Genomic DNA, 21,701 nt, shown 5'->3' with positions numbered 1-21,701 from the left:
GGCAGAGTCATTGTTTAGTCAAAGTATTTACCCTTGTACTCGTCATCAAATAAGTGCAAATTGACCAAGTCAGTCATACTGTTGCTATCACATAATGTCTTTCAGCGTTAAAGTAACATTTAACTCTGCATTGCTATAGGCAACAGCGTGGTAGATGCATCCGCAGCTGTCTCCATAATCTGTCAAAATCAGGGATCTGTCAGCACCGTGAAAGAACACGTATTAAGTGGAATGACACCAAGCAATAACCCCCCTCCCATTTCGGTCTGACTTTTCAAATTATTATCCAGACGGAGACGCCAGGGCCCGGTGCTCTCTCCGAGCGTTCATGCACCGAGGCACAGAACAAATAGCATCTGCACTTTAGCAATGTGAGGGATTTCTTCTGTAAACACCCGCGACAACTTCCTCGACTGTCCCTTCAAATTTCAAATGACTTACGAGGCAACGGCGCGTGTCTGATTACAGTCGTGAGGTATACTTTGATATGCAATGTGAGCACTCATTCAGGTCTGTTTCATTTTTAGTCAACGCCACTTTATGGCAGTTTCTCTTCATTTTCTTAGTATCATATCAGTGAAATAGGATGTCACACATGCGAGGTTGTGCAGATACTCTCAGTGGGACATTGTATCTACTCTCATGCTTTAGTGTTACTCTTATTCTGAATCTTACTAATTACGTATAATCCGCTCTAGAAGGCCAGAATATAAGGTGCAGCGTTAATGAATGGACTATTTTTGAAGCTATGTCATATATTAGGCGCACTGTGCTATAAAGCGCATAGAGCGATACAAAAGAGTCACAGATAAGACCGTCGGTCAGTCAGACTTTATTAACTGCATTCACAGTTACTTTAGAACTTGTTTGTAACACTCTACGTGTTAACAATGTTAGAAGCATTAGCAACATTAGCATATTCACAATATCTGTAATTTCCAACGTTTTTTAAAAACACGTTAAAGAGAAGACTGATAACAGAAAAACAAAAGTTACTGAGTTTACGGCAACTCCCAACCTTGACACTAGCACTAAAAAAAAACGTTAGCGTATTAGAAAAAACACCCAACAATTTTTGCAACACATAAAAAAAACAGACTTAATCTACTAAAACAATCGTACTGTAACTACGCCAACGGCCAACTTTGTTGGCAACACGTAAATATAAAACACAGTCCGACACCACAACACGTTAGCTTCATTGGAAGCATTAGCCGTATTGGCGTATTCACAATAATTGTAACTCCCAACCTTCTTTACAACACGCAAAAAATACTTTTTCACTAACACATAATATAGCACAGTCTGAAACCGGTACACATTAGCCACGTTAGCATATTCCAAAAAACACCCAGCCCTATTTGGAACACATAGTAAAAAACAGACTTCTTCCACTTATTTTTTTTTTTTTTTTTTTTTTTTTTTGAAAAGGAAAGAGGGGAAGAAGAGAGAGGGACGTTAGAGAGAGGGGGGGTAGGGGGTGATAATAGGAGGGGAAGGGGGATAAGACCATGAAGCAGCATAAAGCAACAAGTTTACTGGTTGTTAATCATTATGGTAAGGTTCAAATGTAAAAAAAAAAAAAAAAAAAAAAAAAAAAAGGGCGGAGCCTGTCCACACACACACTCAAATGTTATAAACACACCTGTTAGTTGCAAGAATGTCCACCTGTCGACATGTACACAAAACAGATAGTGTTCACACGCATACTTATGCCTTAAAACCAACTAGTGTGAAATATTTCAGTCATTCGGTCTGTTGAGCTAACACCTGTGCTCAGGTGAGTGTTTATGTTCTTCTAAAATGGATGGTGGAACGTGAAAAGAAGGAGGGAGAGTGCCCAGCCATCCCCACCCCAAGACCCCCACCGCACCAGCAGCGGCAGCCGGATTCCCCCCAACGCCACACGGGAACCGGCAGGGAATAACCGCCGCCCGGGCGACCAAGCCCGCCACCCAGGCCAGGGCCAGCAGGGCCGCCGCAAGGCCCCCAGAGCCAGAGAGCAGGGAGGCACGGAGGGAAAGGAGGCGCCGCCCCAGCCCAACCAGGAGAGCAGCCCCCCCGCCGCGCCGGGAGAACCCAACGCAGGGCCCCACCGGAGAAGGACGCCCACAGCCCCAGACGAGCACCCCACCACCACCCAGGAGTTCCGGGCATCCCCCCGCCCCAACCCCAGGTACGGGCCAGGACCCCCCAAGGGAGACCCACTCCGCACTCCAGGCAGCCATCCGCCCGGCCCACGGTTGGTCCAGGGAGGAGCGAGGCAGGGGCCCGCCGCCCCCGCCCAGAAGGGGGGAACCCCGGGGAAAAAAGAGGGCCCACAAGGGGTGTTGTAAATATGGCCCGACCAGGCTCGGCCACAGTTGGAAATTTGGCGGGGCCCAGCACTCAGGAGCAAGGACCAGAACCCACCCCCCAGGGACACGAACACCCCCGGCTCAGATGTAATGTGAACCCCCCCACCGCGCGGAGAGAGCACCGCCGGGCCCAGGAAGCCAGCACCCCGGGGACACAGCCGCCGTTGCAAAGGGGCCCGTACCCCCCACCAGGGAAGAGGCAGGGGACAGATGGTCCTAGGTCCCACCTTCCTTGCAAAATGTGTGTGCGTGTATGTGTGTTTGAGAGAGTGTGTGTGTGCATGTGTGTGTGTTTATGTTGGGATGTATATATTGAGGGGGGAGGGGTGTGTGTACTAAGGGGGGTGCGGTTAAAATTGGAGGGTAGGGCACTAAGGGGACGTCTCCTGATTACTCACAGTGACGTCCCCTCACCCTCCCCACCAAGGGGCCCTAAATGTCTAAGGTGCGGTTAAAATTGGCGGGTAGGGTGCTAGGAGGACATCCGCTGCTTGCTGGCAGTGATGTCCAAGCACCCCCCCTACCAAGGGCCCTACATGTCTAAGGTGCAAATAAAACCGAAAGAGGGGGGGCCCACTCCATACGGCAACCACAGGAGGGGGGTCACTGCCTAGTAAACCCCCCCCCCCAAGGCTCATCGCAGGCTAAGCCCCCCACCCCCTCACCCTATTATGAGGTTATATGAGGAAGGGGGTAAGTTGGGGACAGATGATAGACTGTCCCCCGGTGGTCAAACAGCCATCCCCCGCCCCCCCCCCCCAGCAAGGGGGCCAGGCCCACCCAGCCCCGGGGCCCCACCCCCGGAGGCGCAGACACCCCAGGCCCAGCACCACCACCCCCACACAGAGAGAGGGGAGCCAGAAAGCGCCGGCCCCCCCCGGAGCAAGCCCAGGCCCCCACCCCCAAACGCCGGCCCTAGAAGAGCTCTGGTCAGGCCTCGACGGGACCGAGGCAGCCAACCGGCCGGGGAAACCGCCGATGGCCTCAGCGGAGACCCCGACCCGTCAACCCCCCCTGCCCCGTACCAATAGTGCCCCCCCCCCTCCCCCAGAATGCCCCCCCACAGGACAGGGCCGACAAGACCCCCACCCCACCCCCAGACCCCGCAGCCGAAGCGGATGACACCCAGAGCGACCGGGGGCCCCAAGAGGGTTGTCCCGTCCCGCCCCAGAGCCAGGGAAGGGCCGATCCCAGCCCCAGGTGTAGACGGGAAGCCCATCCAGCGCCGCTGGGCCCCCCCCCCAGAGCAGCGCCCCCCGCCAACCCCCCCCAGCACAGGCAAAGGGACCACCCCCCCAAGCCAAGCCAGACCACCACCCCACCCCCCCACCACGCACCCCCACACCCAAGCCCAGAGGACCACGCAGCGCCCCAGGCCGCCCCACCCAGGCGCCGGACCCGACCCCCCGACCAACGGAGCCCCCACCACCCCCGGCCAGGCACCGGAGGCCCCGACCCCCACCCCGGCCCACGGCAGAAGGGCAAGGAGCAGCGACGACCAGGCCCCCCCCACCCCCTAAGTCACGGAGTTAGCTATGGGAGACCAGAGAGACCGAATTCTTTCAAAGTTACTTGAACTTTGGGCTGACATTTTTTCCAAGCTGATATGATCAAGCAGCAGATTTCTGTGTTGACTTATATTTATATTTTTTTTGCTTTTCCAATTTATTAAAATAGTTTTTTTAGCAATGCAAAGAGTTATGAAAATGATAGAGCCTAATCCTCCTTCTACATCGATGGCACTCTTGTCACCAAGCACACAAAGTGACGGTGAAGCTGTGATTGAAACCTTAAGCCAGACTGATAGATCGGCACATACCTGCTGCCAGAGAGCCTGGACAGGCGTGCAGAACCATAGTGCGTGCATGTAATTGTCGGGTAGATTACTGTCACAGTGCTGACAAATGTCTGAGTTACTGAGACCCATCTTGAACATCCTCTGTCCAGTGTAGTAAATTCTGTGAAGAGTTTTGAAATGGATTAGCTGCAGATTTGGATTTTTTGTCATTTTAAAGGTGTTTAGACAAAGTTCTGACCAAAAACTTTCATCTGTGCTGATGCTCAAATCCGCATCCCATTTTGTTGTCGGAAGTGAAATATTGTTATCTAAATTACATAAAAGTTTGTATATTTTGGAGAGAGTTTTATTCATTGAGAAATTGATCAGAGTGGTAACTACATCTGGTAGCTTTAAATCGTTGTCTCTGTATTTAAACTTTTTAGTAATAATTGATTTAAGTTGCTGATATTCCAAGAAGTTATATATTCCATGTTTGTCTTGAAGTTCCTGGGGAGTTATGAATCTTCTATCAATAATTATGTGCTCTAGTTGTTTTATGCCCCCTGCTTGCCAAGCTGGGAAGTGGATAATTTTTTTGTTTATGAGGATGTCTGGGTTGTTCCAGATGGGTGTCATTTTGCACGGTTCAATTGATGATTTTGATATTTTGAGAAATTCCCACCAGGCTGTTAAAGTGGCATTTATATTAATACTTTTGAAACAATCCTGTTTTTTAACTATTTGACTAATAAATGGAAGATCTGACAGGTTGATCTTTCCACATAACGCCTGTTCCAAGTCTAACCATGAGTTAGTTTCTGGATTATTTTTTAACCATTTTAAGATGTATTGTAATCTATTTGCAAGAAAGTAATTGTGGAAGTTAGGTAATTCTAATCCTCCACAGCTTTTTGCAGATTTTAAAGTTTTTAGACTAATTCTTGCAGGTTTATTGTTCCATAGAAAGCTTGATATGGATGAGTCTAATGTTTTGAACCATTTTAATGGCGGTTGTGTGGGAATCATTGAGAAGAGATAATTAACTTTGGGTAAGATTTTCATTTTAACCGTGGCTACCTTGCCCATAAGGGACAAAGGCAGGTTGGTCCAGCGTGTTAGATCGTCCTGTATGTTTTTCAGTAATGGGGTGTAGTTTAGCAGCACCAGTTCTGATATTTTGGGGGAAAAATAAATACCTAGATATTTTATATTGCCTGATTTAACTGGTATTGTGAGTCCTTGCTCCGCATTACTGTTCAGTGGTAATAAAACAGATTTATTCCAATTAATGGAATAGTCTGATATAGAAGAGAATTCATTAATGATTGTTGCCGTTTCATTTACAGAATGTATATTACTTAAAAACAGTAATATGTCATCTGCATAGAGACTAATTTTATGATGGCTGTGTTTGGTTTTAATTCCTTTAATACTCTCATTCTGTCTTATTGCTGCAGCTAGAGGCTCGATAAATATTGCAAAAAGAGAGGGGGAGAGTGGGCAACCCTGTCTAGTTCCTCTTCCAAGAAAAAACCTGTTGGAAGTCTGTTTATTAGTTCTAACTGATGCATTGGGGTTGTGATATAATATTTTGATCCAATTGATGAATGATTCTCCAAACCCAAACTTATGGAGGGCAGCAATGAGGAACTTCCAATTTACTCTATCAAAGGCTTTTTCAGCATCCAGTGATAGTATAGTCATTTCCTGGTTTTTGATGGTGGCAAAGTCTATTATGTTAACGAGTCTGCGGACATTGTCATCCGAGTGTCTGCCTTTGATGAATCCAGTTTGATCAAAGTCAATTATGTGAGGAGTGACTTTTTCTATTCTCTGTGCTAGTGCTTTGCAGATAATTTTTACATCTGCATTAATTAAAGAAATGGGGCGATAGCTTGAAGGACTCGTGGGGTCTTTGTCTGGTTTTAGAAGAAGGATAATGTTGGCAGAGTTCATGTTAGGTGGTAGAGATTGGCTTTCATTGATAAATTTTACCGTTTTATAAAACGTTGGTGCCAGTTGTTCCCAGAATTCCTTATAAAACTCTGCAGGAAAGCCGTCAGGCCCTGGTGCTTTACCATTAGGCATAAGTAACAGAGCTTCATGAAGCTCAGACAACGAGAGCGGAGAGTCTAAATTTGTGATTTGATCTTCATTTAACTTGGGCAGGTTTATATTGTTGAGAAATGAGTTGATGCTTTGTTCTGATGGATTGATCTGTGGAGTGTATAAGTTTTGATAAAAGTCTTTAAACGCATTATTAATTTTTACCGGGTCATGGGTGACATTCCCTGTTTGGTCCATAATCGAAGTGATTGTTGATTTTTCTTTATTAATTTTAAGCTGATTAGCTAGAAATTTGCCAGATTTATTTGAGTTTTCATATCTTTCCAGTCGAAGCCTTTGTATCTGGAATTGTGTTTGTTTATTGATGATGTCATTTAACTGCAGCTTTAAATTTCTTCCACTTAAAAAAAAACAAAACAGTTTGACTATGCTAGCTTCCAACTTTGTTAGTAACACGTAAATATGAAACACAGTCCGAACCCGCAACATGTTAGCCACATTAGAAGCATTAGCCGCATTAGCCTATTCACAACACCTGTAACTCCCAATCTTGTTTAACACATAAAAACAAAATGCCCACTAAAACAAATGTTACTGAGACTACGCTAACTCCCAACCTTGTTGGCAAAATGTTAAAAAAAAGTCTGACATTGCAACATGTAAGCCATGTTAACATATTTACAATAACCTCCAACCTTCTTTGCATCTCAAAAAACCCAGACTTTTTTCCACTAAAACAAACATTATGGTGACTACGCTAACTTCTGTCCCCGATTGTAAGACATAAAAACACGTTTCGACATCAATAATAAAGTCTTTCATTTTTATTTTTTATCAAGGCTTTTAAGTGTGCCTTATGGTATGAAAAATTCAGAACCGCAAGTTCCGTTGTGTAGCTGTATTTAAAAAATGGGACCAGGTACCGCTCTGTTTGACCCTCACAGCACTGTTGGTTTGGGGACCTGGTTTTCAAATTTGAGTCAGGCAGATATGTCTCATCTAGGACCTTGGCTAGCACCTCTGCCTAATAATCTGACAATCTTGTCGGGCGTTATCACTGACTCATCCTACATGTGGATCCAACTAAAATCAACCAGACTCAGTTCCTGCTAGTTTTATTTCACAAATTACTTAGTCTCAGTCGATAACTGGACAGCATGTTCTATGATGGATGTTGCTGCATTGAAATACAGTCTTTGAGGTCAGTGGTGGTAATACTAAGTCAAAGCATTGTTAGCTTTTTGACTGTACTTTTTTTTTTTTTTTTTTCTACAGCTAAATGATCTGCCAGCTGTCTAGCAGACAGGTGAAACCAATCAATCATGCCCCTTTTTTTCTGACATGTGAGTCTTTGCTGTCAGCGTTTGTCTCCGTGTGAGGTGTTCCTCTCCACAAATCTGCTTTATCTTTGCGTGCTTCCTTTAAGGCTCGCCACAGGGAATCATCTGCCACCATCTAAAATCCTATTGTCTGCATTCATCCACACCAACCACCCTCAGGTCCTCCGTGTCGACATACCTGAACGTCCTCTTTCGTCCCCCTACTGGTAGCTCCAATCCTTACTAACACCATCATGTGTCTAAGCCACCTCAATCTGCTTCCCCGCATATATCTCCAAAACATCTAACATGATCTGTTCCCCTGATGGATTTATTCATCAACATTGTTCTTTTTTCCATTCAACAAATGCCTTTCTCAAAAGAAACAAAAAGCACGAAATCCTCACTGAAAATTCAAGTCTTTACTTACAGGTGTGATGATCCAAATAAAGCAGACATGATAGAAGAAACTCTACGAAGTCTGAATGTATCTGCTAATTTAAAGTTAATAAAGGTATGGTCACAACAGAACGTATAAGACAGCAGCATCAAGGAAGAGAAGAAGCATTATGGTAGGAAAGAGATGCAGGAAAATGGAAACCTAAAGAATGATAAAGTTTTGTTTAAAGACCCACTCCAATGGAAATTGTGTTTTTAGTGTTTTTAACATGGGTGCAGACGAAAAAGTGATGTTTGAAAAATATATAATATATACTTACAAAATATATAATATATTGTATTTGTGACATAAAAATTAGGCACAAACCCTCAGCCACAAGGAGAAGAAGAAGAGGGGCAGGGTTGCTCTTCACCAGGGGTCCCGCCTACAACTCAGACGAAGATCGAATGAACTATTGTTGCTCTGCAAAAACGACATCCTAGAAGACAACACCGGTTTTAAGAATTATTTTTTAAATTTGGTTAAAAAAATAAATATAAATAAAAGACCACTGGGAACGCTTCTAAAATAGATCAAAAGATGACCAGAGTGGGTAACCATAGTTTGAAGTCTTCATTGCAGATTTTTGCCAAAATATTCACCATTAAGGCTTCAATCCAACAAAAAAACAAAAATAATGCAACATCTCATGGCTATATGTTGCCATAATATAACAAAAAACCCTGACATTTTTTTTTCTTCAAAAAGAAAAGAGAATTTATTTATTTATACCATTTTTTGTATGTTTGGTTACTACAACAGTTTTACATTATAATGTCAAAAGAATGTTTTCAGAAGATTCTTACATTTTCATGTAAAGGAAATATTTCAAATGTTTTTGTTAGGGCTGCACGATATAAGGAAAACCTGGGATTATTGATCACTATAACTTGCGATACATGAACAAATAGCAAAACAACTAAATAGATCATTTCTATTTCACTGCAACAGTTTCATTTGAATAAGAGTCAACACACTTTCCTTTACACTCCAAATGACCCTAATCTACATAGGAGGCGAGTATCTAACATAAAAGGGCTCCATCTGTAAAGGAGTCCATCCGATTGGTGGAATGCATAATGAACTTTTTTTTTATTCGCTTGATATCGCAATAACGATAAATTGTAAATCTAATATTTATTGAATATTAAAACATATTTCTTTGAAGAAACAGAAACTTTAAGGCACATTAAGCGAGACAAGAATCCTAGATAAGTCTGTCAGTCAGATTTTAACAACTGAGTTCACAAAAACTCTAAAACCTGTTTGTAACACGCTACACGTTAATCACATTAGAAGTGCTAGCCGTGCTAGTGTGATCATAATGCCTTGTTTGCAATGAAGTAAAAAGCAGACTGATACCGCTACAACAAACGTTACTGTGACTACGCTAACCCCCAACCTTGTTAGTAAAACGTAAAAAGCAATACAGTCCGACGCAACTACAGGTTAGCCACATTAGAAGCGATAGCCGCGTTTGTGTAGTCATATTACCTGTAATACCCCCAACCTTGTTTGCGACGAGTAAAAAAAACAGAATGATACAGCTAAAACAAACGTTACTGTGACTTCGCAAACTCCTAACCTTGATAGTAACACGTGAAGAAAAAAAAATAGTCCAACACCACTACACGTTAACCATACCAGAAGCGTCAACTGTGTTAGCATATTCATATTACCTGTAACACCCCCAACCTTGTTTGCGACGAGTAAAAAAAACATTATTATACAGCTAAATCAAATGTTACTGCGAGTACACTAACTTCTAACCTTGCTAGTAACACGTGAAAAAAAATACAGTCCAACACCGCTACACGTTAGCCATATCAGAAGCGTTAGCTGTGTTAGTGTATTCATATTACCTGTAACACCCCCAACCTTGTTTGCAACGAGTAAAAAGACAGACTGATACAGCTTAAACTATTGTTACTGTAAGTACACTAACCCACAATCTTGTTAGTAACATGTAAGAAAAAAAAACATACCAACAAGATCGTTACAAGTTAGCAGAGTTACCGATTAACAATTTCTGTAACCTTGTTTATAAGCACAAAATAAAAACAGAGGCTAACTCCCAACCTTGTTAGTAACACAGTTCGACTCCGCTACACATTAGCACATGCACACAACCAAACAAAAGATGGACTGACATTTTGACAGAGCACTGTGTACCTCTCAAAATTGCTTCAAAATCAGTAAACACAACCAGAGTAAACATGGTACACTGTGGTTTTTTGAACATTAAGGCTTCGAAGTGTGGTTTTGTGTGTGGAAAATGTTTTCTTTTTTTTACTTACCGTACTTATAATATGACAGATTGGGGAAAACATTCCAAATTAGCCAGCAACCAAAACAATTGTTCATTTCTCTCCAAATCTCAAGATATCCCTCCATACGAGCTCACAGGGCTTTTTGGGGAGGTATTCCAATGCATTTTTCAGAAACAATAACATACTTACGAGCATCAAATCTCATGAATGTAATCTCGTCAAGTTTCCCCCAGAGGCATTATCACGTTTCTGTCGTTCTCTTTACCGTAATTTTGGGCCGTCAGAAATCAGAACCAGCTTTACTCAAGATGCATCAGATGATAATTCCTGAACTAACACAGTCTGATCTATGATTGACATCACTGGGATTATTCTAGTTTCGAGAAAAACAAGTCATTGGCAACCATTAAAGAAAAGAGCCCTGCAGCTGAAGTGCAATAATGGTACAAAATACAAAAAAGATAGATGTTATGAGTACTTTTTCTCTTTTTTTCCCCTCATATTAAAGTGCATTTAAGTAACCTGATTACTTAGAAAAATCTGGTTACTGCGAAATCAGATTATGCAAAATTATATAATCCCTTAACCCGATTAAAGAGCCCAAGTTTCTCATTATTTTAAGGAATAGACGCTAGAGGAAGCTGCCTGTAACCAGGTTACTTCTGAGCATGTAAATACAATGATTGGAAACAGCATAATGACAAATGAGAATAGGATGCCAAGTAACCAGGCAGAAGGGACTGAAACGACAACCTCAGAGAACAGACAACCTTTTTTTTTTTTAGCCAGATGTGCCATATTTCTGTTTCTTTAAGTGCTATTTGCGACTCCCACAGCTTGCACTCAAGGTACGCACATCAGCAGTCCGGCACAGCTCGGTTGTCAAGTCCAGAACCAAAACTTGAATCTCTAAATTGGAAGTGAGAGGCATGAAAGTACATCATCGTCCTCGTGCATGACAGGAAACAATCGCCAAGTACATCCATCAACTTCAAACGAACACGATGAGCAATGATGTCTCACCCGGTGGGCAAATAAAGCTTCTTGAGGAAAAACATGAGCAGAATGCAAACTTTTATCATGGTTTATGTAAGCGGCATTGTTTTGGCGATGTCACATGGTCAGACAGAGAATCGGATTTAGGTCACCTGTTCATCTGCAGCTTTTGTAATGTTAAAAGTTTTTCAATTACACTTTTTTATTTTTCTACAATTCTCACGTTTATGTTTTGGAAACCTTGCATTCTTCTTTGTTAAGGACCTGGCTAAGTTGTTTTCTTATTATTTTGCGTGTCGTTAACAATGAGCCTGTCACAGTGTCTTCGGCAACTGGTCAAGCCTTAAGCTACGTTCTCAGCAATACGCATTTACGCGTATTGCTGTTTACGCGTTCCAATATTTTCGCGTTCAAGCATCCCTACTCAGGTCTGTGCGGCCATTGAACGCAAATTAAAGGTTACAACAGGTCGAACTTTGACCATTCAGGGACTTACCAGCTCAGTGGCCTTGTGGTAGAGGGTCCACCCAGTAACTGGAAGGTCGTGAGCTCAAATCCAAGCCGGGTTATACCAAGGACTCTAAAAGCCCAGTGATATTGGGACTTATATATATATATGTGTATTTAAAATGTTGATAGTGCAACCATTAAAAATTTGATCATAAAGAGGAAGTTGGTGTCTGACCAGAAATATACGACACCAAGTCTCATTTAACAAAAATTTAAGTCAATGCTTTGAGGATGAAAAAGTTTGACGTTAGCTCCTCCCACATGCGTCACATGGGCGTCAGGTTTATGAACATATTTTTGGACAAGCTTCCACCAGTGACTTTGACACATATCAAAAGAAAGGTAACAGGAGGCAAATTTGATTAGCGCATCGCGTTCAGTGTGAACGCAACATTAACCCTTTACCATCTGAGCTTTAGGAGAGTGTTGAGACTCTGTCGACTAGCATAACTCTAACGATTCACGCAATTCAGTTAATTCCAGCGGGTTCTAAAGCAGAGAAAAGCAGTCTTGCGCTGATATGTGACACCTTACTGTAGTGAACTACGTAAAGCCATGTCACACGGCCACTACGTACAGCTTGTGCATTTTCCATGTACAAAATTTCAGTCTTTCGTGATACATGCATGATCTACATAATTCATAAGTGTTTTCTCGTGTTCGTCATTCGTCGAAGCGCGCAAATTTTTAAGGGTTTCAGTGGACGGGTTTTTACGTGAACAGGTTTTGAGCTGTTCAAAATTGGCAATCACGCAATATATGCTATTTTACGTCGTTTACGTGCAATTATCATGCAAATCTTCGGCAAATGTGCATGATTTTTTGCTAGATGCTTACGCAAATTTGTGGCTTTCCACGACCGTTCCATGTATGTCTAACAGACTTTTCACGCATGACCACTGCTGTATAACTTTTATATTGCATATACGAAGCACAAATCACGTTAAAAAACCTAATGGACACAAAAATCACTAACGAACTTCAAATAAGCAGACCAATAATCACGTACATGTTGCTACGTTTATTCGTACTTCTTCCATGGTTTTATCATGGTTCCTTTGTGATCCATCTGGGAAAATTTTATGTATAGACCACAACTTTTCTCACTTTTTCCATGTATATTATTGTATGACTAATTTTCATCTGTGACATCCGAAACACGTATGAAGGGTCTGTGTAACAAGGCCTTTACATGATCATTGTGAAATTTCTCTGATTCTGTTGCAGAGATAAAGCGACAAGATTGTGTTACGCAAAACTGTTTTGTGTTACATATCAAGTGTTGGGGAGGGTAAATGTTGCACAACGGCGCAAAGAGTCTTTTTTGTTTTCTAATCTGAATAATCAGATTCACAATGAACACCCGAGGGGTCCAATTCCAGGCCTCGAGGGCTGAAGTTCAGCATGTTTTCCAGCCATCCTGCCATTGAAGCTCCTTATTGGCTAAACACACCTGATCCAGGTAATAAACAGCAAATAAGTCAGGAAAACTAGCAAGAGGCCGGCCCTCAAGGCCTGGCTTTATGGTCAAAGAGTACGTCTACGAGTTATTTGACCATCATCAGTGACATCTCCTGTGTTAAAGGGTTACAGTTGCAACACGATACATAGAATGAAAAAATGAAAGACATCTGCTCAGCTTTTCATTCATCGTTCCTCTCTGATACAGCCTCCTCGGTCACGTTTCCAAACCGCCAGAGAACAACTGAGATGGGTTACGTGAATTAGAAAGGAAAAGGGGGGCGGGGCAAGAAGAAGGGTGGGACATTCATTGTTTAAATATGCAGATAATATGTCAAGCCTGCATGAATTATAAATAGACTGGACTTTGTGCTGGCGTTGGAAGTGTTTAAGGCGACCAATGGGTGTTTGAGGCCATAATGGCTCCATATCCACTTTCAGCTGCGTTGTCAGTGATGGACAAAAGGGATGATCTCCACCTGTGTCTGGCAGACACCGAAAAGAAAAGAAAAAAGCAGCAAAGGAGACGTATCCTCGGGCTATCGCCACCGGTGCTTTCAAACGCATACCTCCTAAACATGCCAGCAAAGGTTACAAACTCATCTCAGCCTTGAGCTATGCGGGCATGTGTTTTACAAGCGCCCTATTATTGGTTTTCGGTGCGGAGCTCGTGGCGAAATAGAGTTAGTCATTTTGTGCCTCGCGTTAGATTCATATTCCTCTAATAAAAGTCAAATCTGACAGCTCAGTGGACGGCGAGAGTGAAGTTGGCTGTGGGGTTGGGACTAAATATTAAATTTCTCTTTTCTCGTAGACAGGTTGGTATTCTGACAGCTATGAAAACGCGTGCAGCATGTTGTATTCCTTCATGCATGCTAAGATCTTGGTTTAAAAAAAAAAAACACGCAGCTTTTTATGGAGTGTCAGGCAGTGAATCTCCAGGGTCTTCTAACCGAGTAAAGCACATCGATCTGTTTTTCCTTACCCGGCCCAGAGCACTGCTAGAATACCTGTTTTACGGCGCTCCTATCTCGTTCTCGCCCTTGACGCTAATAAAACGAGAAGGTGGGGCTCAATTTGTTGATCTCACATGTGACTTCAGTACCTCTTAATTGAAATTTTTTTATTATAAACAAAAAAAAGCTTCCTTTTTCCAAAGATTTGCTCTTTTGTCATCTCTGCAGCGGTTTCCGTACAGATAACACGCTCCGCTGGGTTATCGATTGGCTGCACAGATGCAAACAGCAGGTTTAAATGGAGACACTATGTCTGCGTGTAGAGAAAAGTAGCCTAAACTGATGAGCTGGGTCTGCTTGGAAACGTGGAACTTCATTTAATGGGCCTTCTGCTGTATCGACTGCAATAATAATAGCAAACAGCAAATGATGAAGTTTCTTCAAATTGATGTTTTTTTCCCCTCTCTCTCATATCAATGTCGCAGGACTGATTAAAGGTGTCCTGTACCATCAAAACAAATGGTCATTTCAAGAGGGAGCTCATCCAGCTTACCCAGAATTGATTTGGATCAAGAGGAAAGGAATCCAAAAGACCAAAACAAGAAAGCTGATATTATTCAATTTTCCTGTTTACTGTCAGAAATCAGCATCACATCCACCAAATATGGCCCATTCGGATGCAAAACCGACGATTGTACGTTTTTGTGCATTACCAACAAAAGAGCTACGTCCAGAACCTTCTGCCAGTTCTGGCAACAAAAGCAGAATTTATTCCTGAAATCCCAACCAAGGAACAATGCAGCGAGAAAATCCATGAAGGGATTTTTATGCCATCATTCCAAGCGCAACACTCACTAGCAGCGTTTCCCGATTACACACATGCCCAAAACGTTATGGAATATCTACAAATGTGGGAAAAAGACAAATTTTGCAATAAAAAATTATGTTGTTAAAAAACAGGGCGATGGATGTAAACAATACTTTAAAAGAACGGCAGATACATTGAAATTTCTACCGCAGCACTAGCGCTCATCATCATCTATCAAAAGGCACATCGGCGTCTCACTCAGGCCACGGAGTGACGAGCCCCTTACATGTGGGTGGGGCTACGGATGAAGCCCTTTCGGGAAGCGGTGGTTGGTGATTTTACAGAGGATCCTGAACTGAGTGACGCTGTGGGACCTTTTGTGGCAGCCAGTTCCTACAAAGATCTGGTTGTTGGTCACATAACTCATTTAATTAAAACACGTTTTTTTTCCATTGCAGTTTTGTGAAATACTTCAATTTCAATAAGTCTCAAAAAAAAAAAAAAACTCCTCTAAGCACAAAATTTTTTATTTCCCCATATTTCCCCATTTGGCAAATTTATCATCGCAATTTTTTGCGCAATTTCATAGCCAATGGAAACGCTCCAATTGTTTTGAGCATAAAACTTTTAAAATGCTGCGTGTTTAAAAAAAAAAAAAAAGCCCTTTAAACTCAAACATGGGTGAAAACAAAACAATTGAAATCTTAACAGACATGCACATTGATGTCCTGTGATTGGCCGGCTTTTATGGCATATTTGCATCGCAGGGCCCTGCTCTTTTTCCAGGACAGAAGAGAATGAATGTCTCTCAAGTGAAAAATTGTTTCGATGGAACATATTTAAAATAGTTTTGCGTGTTTCGAGTGCAAAATGATTTTTTGGAGCTCAAAAACTTGCGCTTGGAATGGATGGCACAAAAGCGACTCCATAGAAAACCCACGGATTTCGCAGGAGAACCGTAGAGGTGTGCAGTAATTAGAATGTATCTATCGTCCTTCCCTTCAGTGAAGGCAATTTAGAGCGTTTTCTTTTGGGATCCAGAGTAACGTGTCTTTATTTTGTCCTCAGAGGAACTCTTCCTGTGAACAGTGCGCTGGAAATAACTCTGCCGTCTTAAGGTGAGAGCCCTAAGGGAGCTCAACTGAGGAATGGTGTTCTGTTATCACGCGCGGCTTATCTCCAAATACTTCATCTGAGAAGCTTTTTTTTTGTTTGTTTAAGGAGGAAGAGCGAGTGCCTTTCTGAGTATTATTTTTACTTTTTTTTTTTTTTTTTACCCACCTGCGGGAAAAAGGAGCACAATCACGACAACAAGCAAAATAAATGTATTTGAGCCGGACACGGCCAGGCTATAGAAGCGGCGACTCTAGCCGGTTGTTTTGACTTTAATGTATGAATAACGTTTGCCTCTCCTCCTCGCGGCCGTTTTTACGTCCAGCCTGGCGTGCATCTATTTAGTTAAAAGCAAAAGAAAAAGCCGGGGCCATTTCTCAAAAACTGATGACGGCCTTGCACAAATTATGCAAACTTTTGTCCTTGTGCCAAGCAGTGCATCTACTGAATAATAATTACAAAAGGGACTTGGGGGATACGAGCATGCAGAATATGAAACACATGCCAATATTGTCTTCTGTGCCTGGATGCAGGAAGAGGTGGAGAACAGAAAGAGGCAAATTTGACGACGATTACCACAAATTTTCAGCCCCATCTCTCTATATTCTCACCATTTTGCAGTGACGAAGCATTCTCAATCACTTCAGATGCCGCTTCTGTAGGGCGGTCACCAATTAAAACTTTAATCCCTAATGTAAATTTTCAATGAGTCGCTTTACTGTTGTATTAAGCGGCTTGTATCTCTGTTGCAATCAATACTGGGACTATGAACGGGGCTCTTAAACTGTACAACAGATTTGAGCTGGATTTTATATTTAACAGTAAAAGAAACCTTGGAAAGGCTTTTTTTTTATATCTAGTTTTTCAAGGAACCAACATCTGAATATCAGGTACCATATGTTCTGCACCATAAGCTGCACTTTAAAGCCTTATTTTCCCAAAAAATTAAAAATTCTGAGCAGCTTAAAAACCTGATTCACGTCAAGACAAAACCCTTGACGGACATCTGTGCACACCGACGAATGATGGACACTTATGAACTACGTATGTCATGCATGTATCATGAAAACGAAAGCAAAAAGTGTGCAAACGGTGTGTGACACGGCCATGCAGTTGGAGGCGCTTACGAACCCGCTGGAATTAAGTGAACTGCACAAACGGTTTAACCATAAATACAAGAATCTTTTTCACAAAAATTGTCAAATTGATCCTTTTTTTTCCTCATAAATTCCATATCTTGGTGAACGGATTCTCTGTATTTGGTAAAAACATCTTTTTGCACCTTTATTCTACTGTTTAACTGGTTTTGTGGAACTCAAGTAATAAATACATGGCAGATGGCTAGAAATTAACCTTGACCCACTGATATTTGACCTTACTATTAGCGACTTTTCCTCCAAAAATAACCATTTCTTCATCATCAAGTAGCCAAAAGTTGTAAAGGAATTAGGCCGTGCAGTGTGCGGCTAGAGTTTTTAATGATTGCGTGTTAGGTATTTGTAATTCAGGTCACGGCTGTCCTCTTGAAATCGCTGAAACAAAGATGTGATCACAAAGTGAAGAGGGACTGACGTGCTTAAATCCACACGTGCACTCAGTCCTGCGCACATCTGCTCGTCAGTACGCCTGTTGGAAACTGTCACATGGCTGGCAGGTTCTGCAACTAGGGCAGATGGCGCAGCGCAATTAGGCCCACCAAATCTTTCAATCAATCTTGTGTACAACATACCCAGAATCTGGACCAGATTTAGAAATTTCTTTTTAGAAAAACCAATGTTTGCCTACTTTGCGCCCATTGTTTGTTCATATTTTGCACATTTTTTTTCTTTAGTGTTTGGAAAAGAACAACTCCTGCCAAGCCATCTTGTTTGCCACATTTCCAGAAAAGCGTGGCTCCTACTTGTTTTTTTTGTTTTTTTTCTCTTCTAAACTTCGTATTTTTTTTCCCCACAATAACCCCGTTTGCCACTAACTCTTGCCGTGTTTAACCACTGGCATGAATGTAACACTGCATTGTAGACAATAGCCAAGCACAAGTGTTTCATTCACACCCAATTACAGTGAAAGGGATTCTTTTGGCCTGAAATTCACAGAGGAGCACAATAAGAGTGTCAGCGAGGAACAAGATACCCCCGCCGCCTCACATTCAATCCCATGTTCCGCACACACAAGAGATGAAAAGCGATCCGGTATATCCGAAACCGGCGAGGGGCCATTAGCCAGAACCAGTTAAATAAGGATAGCTGTAACTGAGGTGCTAAGGGAGGAGGGTAAACATCTGCTGCTCCGGCTCGGCCCCTCGTTGGCCCTGAGGAGTCTGGCTTTGATCAGCGGCCCCTCGCTGCCACCTTCCTACAAGAGCTCAGATGAAACGGCCTCTCGCCACAAAGGCGGAGGGTGACGAGGAAGGAGAGGGGAGACACACAGAACGACTCGGGGCAAGAATTCGCCGGATTAAAAAATTGTCTCGTCTTTTCATAAAAAGGGCTTTTCGCTGGAGCTCTTTTTAGGTAGGAAATCTAAAACTTACCAAACTACATTCTTTTCTCCTTCATAATAAAAAAAAATGAATAAATAGATATTGTTACTTCCAGCGGAAACAAGCCAAACACCTCACTCAAGTGTGGGCCAGACGCCACCTCAGGACTGCCAATCCCGCTGTTGTATTTCCCCCACCTGTGACGGGAAGATGATTCACTAAGCCCTGCCAGACTGCATCCAGGGACCGTGTGCACTGAGGTGTGTTCACTGCCAGCACAGACAGGAGGAGGAGGAGGAGGAGGAGGAGGAGGAAGGGGAGACTGTACCGTCTCCAATGCACTGTGACCTACAGATACAAAAAAAAACAGGCAGTTGGTACAGTAATGCGGCCTTTCGAGCAGCTGTATCACACCCGGCCTACTCCATGTGCAGCGTACTCCCCAATTCAAATCAAGGCGTCAAGCCAAATGATTACGATATGGCAGACGGGAGCCGATCTCAGGTCTCATACGCCGGGAAAATGAAATAAAAATCCCTGTCAGCTCGCATCAACGCCGCAGCTGCACCAGGAATATGAGAGTTTGCAGCTTGAATGGAATATTTCATTTATTTATTTTTAAATACGGCATGTATATATATGTATTGCATTCGGGTCTGTATTTTTAGCCGCGAAGCCCACGCTCCACCTGTGCTGCCTCCCTCTCAGCATACACAAGCAGCCCCCGAGCCGCTTTGTTTTTGCCGCCACCAGCGGAACAATACCAACAACCAGGTGACACGCGTTTCACTAGAAAATTTGCAGCGCCAAAGCTCATAAAAATAAAATAAAAACCGCCACACAAACACCCACAACAGGTTGTATTTTTGAAATACCCTGTTTATTCTGCTTTACTGGCATCGCCCTCAGTCACACTTTTAAGATTCATCCTGACTTAATTTATGTATAGAAGAGCGTAGGGAATAAATAGAAGGCACAGTGTGAGAAGCTGATAGTCTTGCATAGTCTGTGCATTGGGTTATTTTGTAAGGACGTTGGAACAAATGTCAATATAACAAGACATTCGTTGTGTCCGAATTCCCGTATTGCTCCCTGGTTAGTGCAATCGCTATATTTTGGGGGGATCTCAGAATCTACCAGTAATATTTTACAAACAAGTGCCCAGGAAATTTCCCAGAAGTCTCAGTGAAAAAAACCAGCGTGCATTTGTTTAGATTTTTTTATAAGGATTTTGGGACCAATGTCAAAAGTTGGGGAGCACTGCCAATTGTCAAAAAGAAATGAGACATTCTTTGTGTCTGAATTCCCTATCTACTCTCTACTTGGTGCACTAAAAAGGGTGTTCGCCATTTGGTTGAGGTGTCCACATCTACAGTTCCAATTCCAGTGCCCTTTAGATTTCCCAGAAGTCTCTGTGGAAAAACCAGTGAGCATTGGATTCTTGACGTCCATTGTCAAAAAGAAGTGAGACATTTGTTGTGTTCAAATTCCCTATCTACTCTCTACTTAGTGCACTAAATAGGCTGTTTTTTGCCAATTTGTTGAGGTGTCCAAATCTACAATTCCAAATTCCAGTGCCCTTTAAATATCCCAGAAGTCTCAGTAGAAAAACCAGTGTGCATTTTTTTAAGACGTAAGGAAAAACGTCAAGAAAAAGGTGGGGAATTCTTCCAATAGTGGAGAAAGAGACGAGACATTTGTTGTGTCCGAGTTCTCTATCTACTCACTACTTAATGCTCTAAACAGGGTGTCTGCGATTTTTCCGGAGAGTCCGAATATACAATTCCAAAATCCAGTGCCCCTAAAAACTTCCCAGAAGTCTCTGCAAAATACCAGTCTGTTTTTTTTAAAGACGTAAGGACGAATATCAATAAAGTTGGGAAGCACAGCCCATTGTCAAAAAAAAGCAAGGTATACAGTTTGTCCAACTTCCCTTACTACTCCGTCACTAGATCGGGCGTTTGTCGTTTTTCCCTGGTCTCTGAAAGCACAATTCCAAATTCAGTGTCCTGATAGTCGCTCTGAAAAACCAGGGTTCATCAATGCTCTCAAGATTGGCAAATATAGACCACAATGCATTGTGTTTCAACAATTTGTCATTAAAAAAACATGTTTACATTTATTTTTTTTCATAAATCATCCAAGTTTTCATCATCAGAACACAGTGAATTCATAAATAGTCCTCATAAAATGTTCTTATTTATAGGTTTTTACTTCGGAAAATGGGTGACACGCTTAGGAAAAAAAAAAGCAAAAACGTTGTGTGTGTCTTGTTTGCTTTTAAAATCCAGGGCACTTGACATTCCTGCATTAGTCTTTTATTCAGACCAAACCATGATTTGGCTTTCATTGACATGAGCACCTCTAAATGCATTAAAATGTGTTTGAGTCTCATTTGAGAAAATCATATTTTCCCAGAGACCTGTAGAGACGCGGCGGGGGGGGGGGGGTGTAACAGGAGTACAATTACAAAGACCACAGGAGTTCAGAGTCCTAATGCAATGCACGAGCTCTTTACCGTTTCCAGGTGTTCATTATTCAGACGGTGCTTAACGTCCTGGGGGTCGTGTCTCGCTTTAGCTTCTAATTAACCGCCTGGAAAAAAGATCGCGGCCGCCAGTGACCCCAACCAACAAACAAGACCAGTTGATGTCGCAAGGCGATGCCCCCTTAGGGCAGTTAGTGAGCGCGCTACTCCATCAGCGCCGTTACCAAAATCTGAAGAACCAGGTCAGTGTTTGAGAAACGCGACAAGTGAGGCTAAGCCGCTTTTCTGAGCGAAATGCAATCACCTGTGAAGGCTCACCGTGGTTAAAGATTCCCTTAATATGATGTTTGCTTTGTGCATACCAGTCGTCAGTCAAGCGAGGCCAATGATGACAAATAAACGAGGACAGAGTGTGTAGCTAATCCCAGTCAAAGCTCCGAACCCACCAGCCCCGTGTTTTTGCTTCGTCTACGCGATTAGCCGCGTGTACACTGGCGACGCGCGTTCATACCGGGGTATTACCGGCACTCGTGGAAAAACAAAAGGAGGCAGCGTTGACTAAAAGTCTATATTCTCTGATAGGGGGTGGGGCCGTCTGTGTCCGGGCACGGGGCCACCTGCAGTCTGAGTGAGAAGAAAAAAAAGGGGGAATTAGAGC

General features: G+C 42.7%; 1 protein-coding gene across 22 annotated transcripts in view; it reads right to left on the bottom strand.

The window, feature by feature from the left end:
- The window catches only part of LOC101165348 (adhesion G protein-coupled receptor L3), a 315,230-nt gene that overhangs the window by 242,946 nt on the left and 50,583 nt on the right, over positions 1–21,701 (bottom strand). For 3 of the 22 annotated variants that reach the window (XM_078936160.1, XM_078936159.1, XM_078936163.1), the window contains exon 3: positions 18,753–18,903. The exons of the other annotated variants lie outside the window; for them this stretch is intronic. The gene's annotated coding sequence lies outside the window, so the exon portion shown is untranslated. The remainder of the gene's footprint in view (positions 1–18,752; positions 18,904–21,701) is intronic. 22 annotated transcript variants of the gene reach the window in all.

This window comes from Oryzias latipes, chromosome 18, assembly GCF_053564925.1.
Source record: "Oryzias latipes strain Hd-rR chromosome 18, Olatipes_Hd-rR_3.1".
In the NCBI taxonomy this organism is placed as follows: domain Eukaryota; kingdom Metazoa; phylum Chordata; class Actinopteri; order Beloniformes; family Adrianichthyidae; genus Oryzias; species Oryzias latipes.
This window is presented reverse-complemented; position numbering and strand designations above follow the sequence as displayed.